Below are 13,111 nucleotides of genomic sequence, written 5' to 3'. Positions count from 1 at the left end.
ATGAAATACTTATTCCAGGAGATGTCAGCAGATTTAAATACATCAACACAAAGCAATCCCACTGCCAGATAAACTGTAAAACATATGGTTAATAATAAACAGGCTTCCTTTTAATACATTTGCTATACATCTTAAGATGGAGAGGACACAGAAGGTATCTGCAGAACTTTTGGGCCGTGTAATTTTTTTAACTGGGACATGAGGAGGGGACATTCAGTGGACTAGGCTCTGGGTAAACTAGCTTGGCCATCTCTCTCCATCTATCAGCATCTAACCCACAGTAAGTTTCATACAGAGAGTGATACTTTGATTCTATGCCCATTAACATGAACTGCACCCTATCTACCCCCATTCTGCACATTCAGCAAATGTTTATTGATCACCTCAAAAAGATACACTCTGGGTTAGAATGAGTATAAAAGAAGTATTAAATGGCTCCTCTCAATCTAGGACATCAGGAAATATAGTCATCCCTTGCCATCTGCAAGTGATTTGTTCCAGGACAACACCACACTCCACAGATAAAAAAAAATACAGATACTCAAGACTGTTATATACAGTGATATAATTCTTGCATACGTGCAACATAGGCCTATCCTCCTGTATACTTTAAATCATCTCAACACTAATACAATGGAAATGCTATGTAAATGGTCATTAGGCTGCATTGTGCCGGGGAAATAAGAACAAGGGAAAGAGTCTGTTCACATTCGGCAGAAATATGATTGTTTTTAATATCTTCAATGCACAGTTAGTTGAATCCACAGATGTGGAACCCGTGGATACAGAGAGCAGGTTGTACATGATTTCAATTGTCATCACTGCCCCTGCCGGGCAACATCTTCTTTGTCATTGTGGAAAAGAACGAAAGGAGTTCCTGATTGCACAAGACACGCTTTCAAGCAGGGGTGGAGCGCAGAACTCTTAGGCAGACTGCTCTGCAAACCTGGGTCTCTGTGCCAGGGAGCTGCTCACATCAGTCAGTAGTTAAAAGCAAGGGCATCTAGGGAAGAAAGATGGGTCAGCCTTTAATGGGGGAGAGAGCTGAGAGAAAGAGGTCGCAAATGCAATGTGATCATTGAGCCTTTGCCCAGCTTGACCTGAGAAGGGCTTCAAAGTGCAAGAGTTACCATAAATAAATAAATAAATAAATAAATAAATAAATAAATAAATAAATAAAAAGCCTCAGAGAGGACAGGCCTGGCTAAAAGCAACAACTTAAAGGAACATTTTATGTAGAAATACCCTCTATTATACCACACTTCAATGCTTACAACAGGACTCAAACGTAGGGGGGATCATTTGCTCCTGCCCCCTGCTTCCCAGCAGCTGTTCCATCAGTTCACATGAGCAGAAGTACCTGGGATGCCTCCATAATGTGCTGGAAAGCACTCCTGGGGCTCAAACAGCTCAACATCAGGGAAATGCCTTGATACCCATCCAATATCTCTTTTTATTGTTACTATGACCAGCTCAATAATTTTATCAGTTTTAGCTCATTATAAGTCATAAAACAATTTCACTGGCAAGAGCAAAACCAATGTAGTAATAGCCAAAACAATGTAGGAATGCCAGCACTCATTCCTAATACAGTTTCAGTTGGGACTATGGCCCGGATGACCTGCAGTGTGGTTGGTTAAGACTGCCACAATTCTATGAATTTAGAGAGTTCTTTATTAGAGAATTCCTTCCTGTCTCGCTGTCTAGACCCTGAAGAGCTGCACAGTCCTTCTATGAGGCTCAATTGATGTATTTGCCCAGATTTGTCCTATCCCACCCTGTTGTGGGATATTTGTACACTGTGTGAAGATACATTGCTGTGATTGGTTTAATAAAGAGCTGAACAGCCAATAGCTAGGCAGGAGGTATAGGAGGGACTTCCGGGCAGAGAGGGAGGAAGGAGATGAATCAAGGCATGCAAGAGATGCCATGGAGATATAGAATGTGTCAGACACATAGAATGGGAAAGAGGTAAAAGCCATGTGGTAGAATGTAGATTAATAAAAACATATATAAGTTAATTTAAGTTATAAGAGCTAGTGGGACAAGCCTAAGCTAAGGCTGAGTTTTCATAATTAACAGTAAATCTCCACATCATTATTTGAGCTGGCTGGCGGGACAGAGAAAAACTTGATACATATGACGACCAATGTGAGGCACCAGATATTGTGGCTTCTTTTAATGTTTTATTATTCAATAAAGCTCAGTAGTCAAATATTAGAGAATGAACCTGACTGATCCACAGAGTAAAGGAGGAAAGATCAGTTCACCTTCTTTCTCGCTTCAGCCATTCTTCTTCCTGCCTCCCCTTCAATGTGACCCAGTGACAACTCATACCAGCCTTGTTATCCCAAAGCTCTTACTGTCTTTCTTCCTTCAGAGCAAAGGCCAGACTCCTGTAAAAGTTCTATTATCAGGCACAGTAGGAGGAACCACAGAGGTCCAGCCCTGGGCCTGACCATCTCTCAATAAAGTGATGTCACACCAGCATCTGGGAAAGCTGGGCTGAGATCAGGGCCTTAAGACAGGCTAGGGATCCCCATCTTTGGCCAAAACAATACTGTTTACATTTCTTCTGGCCACTAGACTTTCATATAAAATTTCAGTTGAACAAGGATTTCCTCTACTTTATATTAAATATTTTTTTTAAATCACCACTCTAGAATAACCTTCTCATTTTGTAACTGGCAGTACTGAGACATAAAGTGATCTCTCCAAAAATCCCTTTTCTGGTAAATGACCAAACTGAGATTTACATTTTGCTATATCCAAAGCCTTCTTTTCCTATAACACCAGTGGTTATCAAGCACAAAGAACTTATAGGAATCATTTATGAATCTAAGAATATGTCCACATGCCTGAGAAGTTCTACTGCCTGAGAAAGACAAAGGGAAGGGTGGGGCATGGAGATGGTTCAGCAGATGCTGAGGTTGGAGTCAGGACTCTGAGGACCTGGAAACGTCATAGTCACTAGAACCCAGGACTTGGTTACAAAAGTTCAGCTGAAATTATTCGGTCAATAATAAGTCACAAGAAAACACAGGCTACAGAAATGACTCAGTAGAGCACTCACAATGCAAGCAGAAGGACCTGAGTTCAGTCCCCAGCACCCACATAAAGAAGCCAGATACAGCAATAGGCACTATGATCCCAGCACTGGGACTCTGAACAGGAAGGGCCTGTGGCTCGCTGATCAGACAGTCCAGCCAAATTGGCAAGCTCGAGGTTCCGTGAGAGACCCTGCTTCAAAAAAATGTAAGTTGGCGATCAACTGGAGAAGCTCTCGGCATTGACCTCTGGCTTCCACATATACACACAGACACTTGCACATACATATGAACATGAAAATACACACACACAAACCATATAGACATTCAAATGTACACACACGGCGGTGTTTATTTCTTGATGGATTCCAAGGCTACACCACAGTGGAGCAGGCTGGTATGTTACAGTCTCTGAGAAATCCCATGGCAAGAAACTCATTTAGCTAACCTCCTTTAACTTACCTAGTGTCTCAAACTTACTAGACTTGGTAACTTTGGTGTGCATAACATCTATTTACACAACCGCAGAATGGACTTTGGGAATTTCTGCTTTCTTGTTGGTATTTACCTTCAAGAAGCAAGACAGAGATGAAGAGTGTGGAGACACGCCCCCTTCCCTCTACACTGTTACCATGCCACATGGACTGGTTCAACAGAAAACCTGGTGCCCACTGTCACCGTGGCCTCTAGCCCGGGGCCAGGAGAAACAGCCCACCAGTTCTGCTCTGCTTACTTTCCTTCCCTTTGACCTCTGGGCTAAACCCAAGGGACAGTTTGCTTCACCCTCTGGTTCTGGGCTCTTCGCTGGCCTGGGATAAGTGAGTTGGGCTCTCCCAAGAAGAGTGCCATGGGTTATGTCAGATGGGAAGCATTGGTCTGCAGGGATGAGCAGGAACGACTTGCCGTAGCTGTAGTTTCAGTGACCTCATCTCCAAATGTTCCTCTCCTCCCACTTCATAATGAAAGACTTTCCCTTGTAAGAACTGGGGAATTGATTGCGTTAGGCTGGGTTCAGTACATTGACTGTGAAGACAAGATCCTCTTAGCCAGTGATGTGTTTTGTGTTGGAGTGACAAAACATCCTAAAATCCCATTTGCCGTTGCGAATCCTGGTTCATGGAGAAGGCACCGTGGAGGGGAGTGGATATTCCAGCTTACAGCCCCAGGCTCCCAGGATGCTTCAGAACTCACAGGCACCTGTTGGTTTAAATCTGAGTCCTTTCTGCCTCCCCTACTCTTGCCCCACGTGCTCACCCACCCACCCAGGGGGAAGTGATAAAATTCTACGCATGCTGCTTCTAACCTCCCCAAGTCTAGCCGAACTTCCCATCACTGCACAGTGTAGAAGAAAGGCAAATTACATTGTCCGTGGAATGAAAGTTTCTCTTTTGAAAGTGCGGAGGGAAACCCTAATCACTAGAGCCTCTCTTATTCTGTGCCTGAGAGTACGTAGGCCAGAGGGACTGAGACTGGGGAGCCCGGGCCTTGGGGTGGGACAATACCCACCATAATGTCTCACTTCCTGGGGCCCTACTTTGTAAATCTTTTCGTTTCACAGTGTGATTCGCAGTGGCTCCACTCAGCCTGTGCCCACTCCACCTTCTTTTCCTCTTCTATTCTAAATTCCATATTCCATTACAGCCGCAGGATTGCCCTCCCTGTGCAGGCCATGGGCACCAGCCTCCACCTAGCATGACATGACATTGTCCCTGCCTCTGGATTCTAAAACTTAGACCCCCAGAGCTAGTGAATGAATGAAAGAACAGCCACAGAGCACCACCCGTGAGCAGTGCCATAGCACTGAATCTTTGCCCAACAGTGAACTGGCCATCTGTTGCTTAGCAACCTGGGCCTGGGGCATCTTTAACTGTCATCTCAGCCTAAGTTCTCATGCCATCAAAATGGTAAGTCACAATACCCCACCTTACAGGCTACTTGGAGCATTCAATGAGAGAGTATCATTTCCACAATACCAGCAATTTGAAACACTGACTACAAAGAACCCAGAGCTGCACAAAATCCAAAGCAAAGATGTAGACTCCGTTCATTCCCTCGGCCGTGTCTTCTGTGTTTTCCCAGAGAAAAACAGAAATTTCCAAATAAAGGAACAGTCAACCTCAGAGCTAAGTGGTCTGCTAGAGGGACCCATGCAACCTTCCAGTCCACTCTCAGCCAAGGATGAGCCTCTCTCCCCTTAATTAATAGAGAAATTTGAGGCTCAACAAATAGAAAACTTTGCTTGGGGCCAGAGATAATCCAAAGGAGAAAGCAGAACCCGGGCCCCACTCTCCCACTCCCTTAGCAAGGGGGTGGTGACTTGCTGAGTACCTATAGCCTCACATGGTAAGCAGCTTGGTGACAAGAAGCCAGGTCAGACTGCTCAGCACTGGGACTTGGTTCCACCACTTGGTGGCTATGTGACTCTGGACCAAGTGTGGAGCCTCCCTCATCTCAGTTCCTTTGGGAGGATATAGGGACAGCAGTAGCCCTGGCCTCCCTGGGTGCCTGTGAAGAATAAAGAAAGCAACCCCATCTAGAGTACTCAAACGATGCACGATCAAAGGAAGTGCTTCATAAACACTGGCCACCACTTTCATCATTAATTAGTACTACTCTCCATTCCGGTGCTAAAGCCAATACTAGTGTTCTTCCAGCTGCTTCCCTGGGGAGGCTGATACTGCATGATCACAGGACAGGGTTCCTCACTCAGGACCTCTAGAAACTATTCTGCTTCACAGCAAGTGAAGAAGCAGCCTCCTTCTTCTGGAACAAGGCCCCCAGGGGGGGATCGGGACCCCTGCCTGCCTTCCCTTTTAAGATCCACCTCCTTCCACTCAGTGGAAGAGCCTGCTCCTGTCTCCTTGATGGCTCCACCTTCCTGTCGTAACTAGAATATCTGCAGCCTGGGAAGCAAGGACAGGAGAGAGACCTAGAGTAAGTCAGGACAGTGAGAAGGGATCAGGTGGGTGGTAGGGGAGGGAACAGTAAGGACTAGCTTTTAAAGAGACAGTGTCAGTGTCGGCAGGGCTCTGTGTGGACCAAGCATTACTCACTGGAGCCTCCGGGGCAATTACCCTAATCATGTGCATCTCCCAAACAGCCCTTTGATTTATTAGCACAACGTCTTTTTTAAATGCCGCTTTTAAATATAAATAACACTTAATCATCCAGCTGTCGTTAAATTCATGTTATATTGATTTCGCGGAGTGCCGCAAATTTGAGGGTGAATGGGCTGGTGGATACAAGCACAAAGCTGGGAGGTGGATTCACAAGTACCAGGAGGGAGGGACAGGGCTTTGAAGGAGGAGGAAAGGGGGTGTCAAGGGAAAGAAATGAACACACACACACACACACACACACACACACACACACACACACAATGGCCCAAGGCCTGGACTGGTTTCCCATCAAGGAGCACTGGACACAAATAAGAGGCGAGGTGAGAGGGATACATCCGTTGCAGAGTAATCAAAGCCAAAATCACATCCCGCAGGCAGGCAGGTTCACAGCATCGCCACCGCCCCATCGCAGCCAGTGGGAGAGGCACTCCAACAGGTCTCCAGTGTGGATTGTCTGAGCAGTACCTGCTCTGCTGAGACTGGGCGAGAGCCGCTAAGAAATGCCCCCTAGCTGGCTGGGAGGAGAGACAGACGCTTGCTATAATTTCTTTCCATCAAAGCCTGGCAATACCTAGGAGCTCAGAGCAGTTACTAACCCATCCCCCTGAGCTCTCTCCCCAAGGAAGGAATGCTACCACCCTAGAAAGCCCCTACTTAATTCCCAGCAGCCCTCCTTGGGATTAAAAGGACCGGTAGGCCAAGTGTAGGCAGATTCTGCCATGCGGATTTCCCTGTCTGCAGGGAGCAGAGCTGAAGCAGGAGAACAGAGACAAGGAAGGAGACCGGAGCAAATTGGCTGCCTAGGAGAAAAATTCCTCCCTGAAACATTTTCAGGGCCGGTGTGTGTGTGTGTGTGTGTGTGTGTGTGTGTGTGTGTGTATAGGATTTAGTGAGAGCAGAGCAGATCATGGATGAACCATGCCTGCTGCTCACAGGAATGCTTCCAGAACAACTTCCAGCCTCAATAAGGCTGACCAAAGAGAAACATTTGTGTTCGGGCCTTTCCTAGTGCATGCAACTGAGTACCTTATAGTGTAGACCAGAAAACTTAAAGGCCCACAGAAGAACAGTAGAGCAAGGATATTGTGGTATACTCCAGGGTTGGGCAAAAGAGCCAGGAAATGAAACACACACACACACACACACACACACACACACACACACACACACACACACACACAGTTACTGTCTGTCTTTTCCTAGAAACCAATGGTAAGTGCAGAAAGTGTGGGGATTCTTTTGAGCTCCAGTGTTAGCTTATAACTAGCATAATGATAGTGGACTTTGCATTAAAATGACAGATCCTGAGGCTGCAGGAAGAGGGGGACAGAGAAAGGAGCAGGAGTCTGTTGTGGCAGGGGAGATCTGTACCTCAGCCTCCTCCCCTCACAGGTCCAGTGAGGGAATGCTTCTCTGGGAGATACTCATTGTCACTATAGTTCACTGCTTGTTACAGATCATGTGCCACAGCCATATGTATGAGTATGTGGGTCCTCCCCATCCACACACTCCAAGTGTGTGCATGCTATAACGTACCAATGTTTTTCCACAGCCCAGAAGTCAGAAGTGGACACCCCTGTCACCCATGCTTGGACAAGCTGACTGCATTTGGCACAGCTCTAAGAACGAACGTGTGTGTACAGCTGGATGTGTACACACCCACCATTCTTAAAAAGAAATGTTTCTCCCTGATCTGGGTTCTCATTGTGAGAAGCTTTCCTTTATCCCGGCTATCTTTTCAATCAATCAAAGGGCCGCTTACACCACACACAGCAGGGATACAGATTCCCTCCTGGGGCATCTGCTTCCCCCCACCCACCCACAAAGCCTAGCCAGAGAGACCTTGGCAGGGTCAGAAAAAAGTTTGAAAAACAGGAGGACTGTGAGTGCAAAGAAAAATCCTATGTGGCTGCACCCCATCTTCGGGATTTATAAGGCACTAGAAATCCTCTACCTGCACTTAAGACCTCCTTGTTCCAGAGTGTTTGCTTCTTGTCCCTCACCTTCTGGAAGATTTCCAATGTATTTCTCCCTTTGGTAGGTTTGTAGGACACTCTGAACACATGGTCTTATAAAGAGGGAAGAAGCAGATCCTGTTTTTATCAGAATGCCCCCAAAACACCACAAAGGACAGCTATAGAAACATTAAAAACATATGTGTATTCAAGCCTGAAATAATGATTTATTTGAACCTTCTATTCTTCTCCCTGCAATAATTGAGGCCCCCAAAGAAGTCTCCCTTGGAGTCTAATAGGTGAGCCATGGAAAAGCACTTTGGGACTCCATTCACCCCCACCCCACCCCCACCCATTCTAGGAAAAGTTTCAAAATGAGCAGGCTCTGGAACTGGGACAGGGATGAGGTGGGGTGGGGAGCTCTGGGAAGTACAACTTGAACCACTGGCTTCTGGAAAGCCATTCTGCACGCAGAGGATCTGGACTCTGGGGGACACTAGTAGACCCAATACCTCGTAGGGTGGGTATGCCAGTGTGTTCACAGTCCTTTCTCCCTGAAAAGTCTAAATCCCGCTCTACCCTTCCTTCTAGCTCGTGCTCTCAGACGCATACCCCAAAGCCATGTGACAGGTGTTAGCTCACGGCACAGGGGGAAATCGCCTCACATGCACAGAGAAGGATAAGGAAGTGAGGGGGTGGCCACAAAGCTGTGTCCCCAAACCCTGTCTGCTTGCTGTCTACCACTGACTGGCAACGTGAATAAGGTTTGATCCTCCTTAAAGGACCGCAGCAGCATCCTCCCTAGACAAGGATCCCTCCCCTAGCTTTGATGTGAAAGCCCCTCCCTGCCTGAAATCCCGGCACATTCCGGGGAAGCAGTGCCACGCTTCGGAAAGGCGTGTGTGCTGCCTTTACTAGGGAAACGCAGAGTCTGTTCCATATGCGCCGCCCTACAGAACTGCAGCCCCGGTTGCTTATGTGGCCTCCTCCCAGGCGCCCGATCACCACAATCTCCAAATCTCTGCCCTTTAAATATCTATCTGTGTTTCTCCTATTAAAAGGGGGTAAAAATCCTAGTGTCCAAAAGCCAAGGGCTCAATTGCACTGGGTGGGTCTCCTAAGACCTCCCATGACTTCTCCTGTTTTGTAAAAACCAGTTAGGAAATGAAAGGAGCTAGAAACAGCAAAATCGCTCCCTCATCCTACCAAGCTGGATAGAAGAGTCAGTCATTTACAAAATCCCACCCTGAAAGTCCTGGGGAAGAGAAGTCTAGGTCCGGTGAAGAGAAGAACACGGGAAATCCCTGCTCCGGGCTGCGCTGCACCTACGCGGGTGTCCAGGTGGGACGTGGGCAGGTGCGTGAGCTCAGGGTATACGTATATGCATGTGTGTGTGTGCGTGCGCGTGTGTTTGTGCGTGTGTGTGTGTGTGTGTGTGTGTGTGTGTGTGTGTGTGTGTGTAGCGGGATGGCTCCGAGCAGGCGAGGACTCCAGGACCGGACCCCGCACCTCCGCCCGCTCTGCCCAGTTGGCCCTGAGCCCGGCCGGTGGCTCCTTACCTGGAAGAGCGGCGTTTCCCTCCTTCAGCCCCAGCGCCGCATTGACACTGCAGATGGTGCCTGTACCGCTGCCTCTCGCCCTCCTCTGAACGTGTGCGTGTGCGCGCGTGTGGCTGCCTCCTCCAGCCCCAGCCCCGAACGCAAATACTCCACCGAGGCACCGGGAAGCCACGAGCAGCAGAGGAAAACGGAGGGGGCCAAATCAGAGCCTGCTGGGCTTGACAGCTCCTCTTGCAGCGTCCAAGGTGGGCGTAATGTCCAACAAAAAGGTCAGAAAATGTGGATCGATTCCAAGCACCCCTTTCCTACACCCAGCCCCGGAGCCCAAGCAGCGACAGTGGTGGCTCTCAGGGGCTGCGGCGGCGACGCGGGGCTGCCCCCCTTCGTCCCCACCCCCGCGGGCTGAATGTCCTTGATGCCAAGCGGGCACGGCGGCGTCACTCCGCGCCGCCCATGCTAGCCGGGTCGGGCCGCTGCCCGGGCGCGGCGGCGAGTGCGTTGGGGACCCGCCGGGGAGCGCTCTCCCAGCCTCTGCGCGCCTCCCTGGGCAGTGGCGTCCACCTCCTGGCAGCCCAGGGCCGGACACGCCGCTGTTGCCCCCACCCCTGCCCGGGAACTAGCCGGGCAGTGCCCAGGGGCCGGGGCTGGGGGCCGCGGGAGCCGCCGACTTCTCCCCAGGGAGGCGCGGATATGCGGTGATAGCAGCGACGGCGGCGGCTGGCGCTGCGGCGGCCAAGAGCGCGGCTGTGGTCCAAGCCGAGCTTCCCGGGCGCGCCCCCGGCCCCCCGGGCGGACGGCTCGCAAAGTTTGCAGGGGGCAGGGAGCGGGGCCGCCGCTGGCTCGGCCGCCGCCGGAGCTCCCGGGCTGCCTGCTGCCGCCGCGGCTCGCTGCTGCTGTGCATTGAAGCCCGGCCAAGCGCTGCAAAAACTCCAGCTGCCTGGCGCTCTCTGGGTCCTCCTCTCCTCCCTCCCGCCCTCCCTGCTTCCCTTCCTCCCTCCCTCTCCTCGCCTCCTCCCCCTCCCCGCCGCCCGCGGCCCGCTGCCGCCGCCGCCGCCGCCGCCGCCGCCGCTCCCTCTCTGGCTCGCTCGCTGGCTCGGAGCTCGCGGCTGACATCTAGACCGAGGTAGAGCGGCCGGCAGAGGGGGCAGGGGGCGCTTCCCCGCACGTTGCCGCCGCAGGCTTGCCGGCTCTCCCCAGCGTGGACGTTTGCAGACACCCCCTGGGTCTTTCGAGCCACCCTGGTGGTGGCGACATAGGGCAGAGTGGCGCATATAGGGTGACACCAAGTGCACTTGGACTGAGGCATACTCCCAAGCAGGCATGAGGGTTCAGGCGGTCAGACGCACTTATGAGTATTCCTAACAGACACCAGCCAAAGCATACACCCATTCCCAACCTAGAGTCCTGGGTCCAGCCCTGTCCCCCACCAACCAAGGTAATCAATCCTACAGGGCACTAAAGAATGCCCAAGCACAAGGCTTCTTTCTAGTCCCGGGAAAGAAATGAATGGTCAGTGCCCCAGAGCTTGCTGGGTAACCTGATATGTCCAGAGGCTGACCTTGCTTCTCTGTCTCTGAAGCCCTAGATCCTGGACCACATCCCAAACATATACCAGACAATGCCAACACCGGAGTAGTTTCAGACGCCCGAAGGAAGAAATGCCAAGGTTGCTTAAGTTGACACGGCATCTGGCAGACAGGAAATAGGCAAGGTAGCACTAGCTAGGATATCTCAGCATAGACCACTCCCCATCATTGTGCCCAACAATTAAAAAAGAAACAAAGCAGGATGCCCACCTATCTTTCTGCCCAACTCTGTATGCCTACTTTTACCACAGTGCCAGGGAAATAGCACTGTCAGCCATGTCCACTAAGAGTAGCCACTCATCAAAGAAAGTCCTCTCCAGAAGACTATAGTTTGGGGCTCCCAACTATATGCCATTTCTTCATCTTAACTTTCCTCAACCCCAGTAACTTCCTGTGAAGGTCTGTTCCTCCCATCCAAACCTCTCAGAACCTGCTTATTAGGAAATGATTGACAGCAGTATAAATTCCTACACCTTCTTATAGGGGTTATATTTTCACAGAAATCAAAAGTTATAAACTGGGTAGACTTTGAAATGAGCTGTGAGATGACATGTTCTACAACCCCCCCCGGGGGGGGGGCAGGTAGCACATGTGAGTCAGGCTGGGCTTACTTACCCACACAGGACCTGGCTGAAACTGCTCTCACCAGAAGGAGGCCATGAATCAAGCATGTGCAGAAGAAAGCCAGACATTACTCTCGTTAAAGGGTGTTCCAGGAGACAGCATGGAGCCCTGTTAGCCTCTGGTTGTCCGCTGAGCATGGCATGACCCAGAAAACAGCAAGGGTTATCTTATTAGCTCCCGTTAATACATTGATCTGGCTCCTCTCTTCTCAGAAACTCTGGATCCCCGACTCGAGATAAAGCACACAATATCAAGTTAGTTTCCGAAGCCCAGAGAAACGCATAACAATAATTCCATGTTGCTGCTGCTTTGACAGCCTTCCAGAACCGAGGTAGCCCCCGGGCCAAACGTCTGTCTAACATGAGACTGCAGAGACACCTGGCATGCAAAATCAAAGGAAGTTGTCCCCACAGGTTTGCATAAGGCTTGCCTCACCTGTACCCAAATATGCTTGCAAGAACCACCTCTGAAATTGGCACACGGCGCCATCACAACAGGCTCACCCTAGCAGTGACAGCCTAGAAAGTCCTACAGAAAACCTTAACAGGCTGCTTAAACAACATGCTTCACTAAGGTATACAAGAGATCTTTTCAAACCCAATTATCACATGGCTATAGGGGGACTTAGGTAAAAAATGCTGAAAGGGAGAGGAAGTAAGAACTGACCCCTTCTTGGCCAATCATTAATCATCCCAGCAGGTATTTTGAATACCACCTGGTTGTTTTTTCTGTTCCTTGTAGTGTGTGTGTGTGTGTGTGTGTGTGTGTGTGTGTGTGTGTGTGTGTGTGTGTGTCTGCAAGTTCCAGGCCCGTGTCCTGATGGATGGACAGGAAGTGAAAGATTTTTTTCCAGAGGTAGCAAACAAAGTGTGTTTATTATCCCTTATCTCCTGCCTAGTGTGTGGTGTCATTTATTTTCATTCAGAGGAATGAATATCGTGTGGTGCCTGAAGAGTAATGACAGGGCTCAATGACAGGGAAAGAGTGTACAGAGAGCTGGACCAACAAAGGGCAGGGGCAGCCCCTGCCAGAGCTCCTGCTCTTAATGGGGCCTTCCCTCACACTGCCTTTTCCTTCCCTGGCTTCCATTGAATACCACAGGAGGAAGGCAGGCTGGAAACCGTTACCGCTTCAGACCATTGTAAGGAATGGCAGAAAGGGTCAAAATAGCCCCAGCAAGAGACCCGATGGCCTATTGAATGTTCCCTGGAGTCTGGAGTG

At 49.7% G+C, this 13,111-nt stretch overlaps 1 protein-coding gene across 1 annotated transcript in view; it reads right to left on the bottom strand.

Annotated features, from left to right (window-relative positions):
* The window catches only part of Plxna4 (plexin A4), a 466,318-nt gene extending 456,570 nt beyond the window's left edge, over positions 1-9,748 (bottom strand). Inside the window, exon 1 of the mRNA XM_028866158.2 lies at positions 9,681-9,748. The gene's annotated coding sequence lies outside the window, so the exon portion shown is untranslated. The remainder of the gene's footprint in view (positions 1-9,680) is intronic.
* Positions 9,749-13,111: the final 3,363 nt, after the last annotated feature.

Source organism: Peromyscus leucopus, chromosome 3 (assembly GCF_004664715.2).
Source record: "Peromyscus leucopus breed LL Stock chromosome 3, UCI_PerLeu_2.1, whole genome shotgun sequence".
NCBI lineage: Eukaryota > Metazoa > Chordata > Mammalia > Rodentia > Cricetidae > Peromyscus > Peromyscus leucopus.
This window is presented reverse-complemented; position numbering and strand designations above follow the sequence as displayed.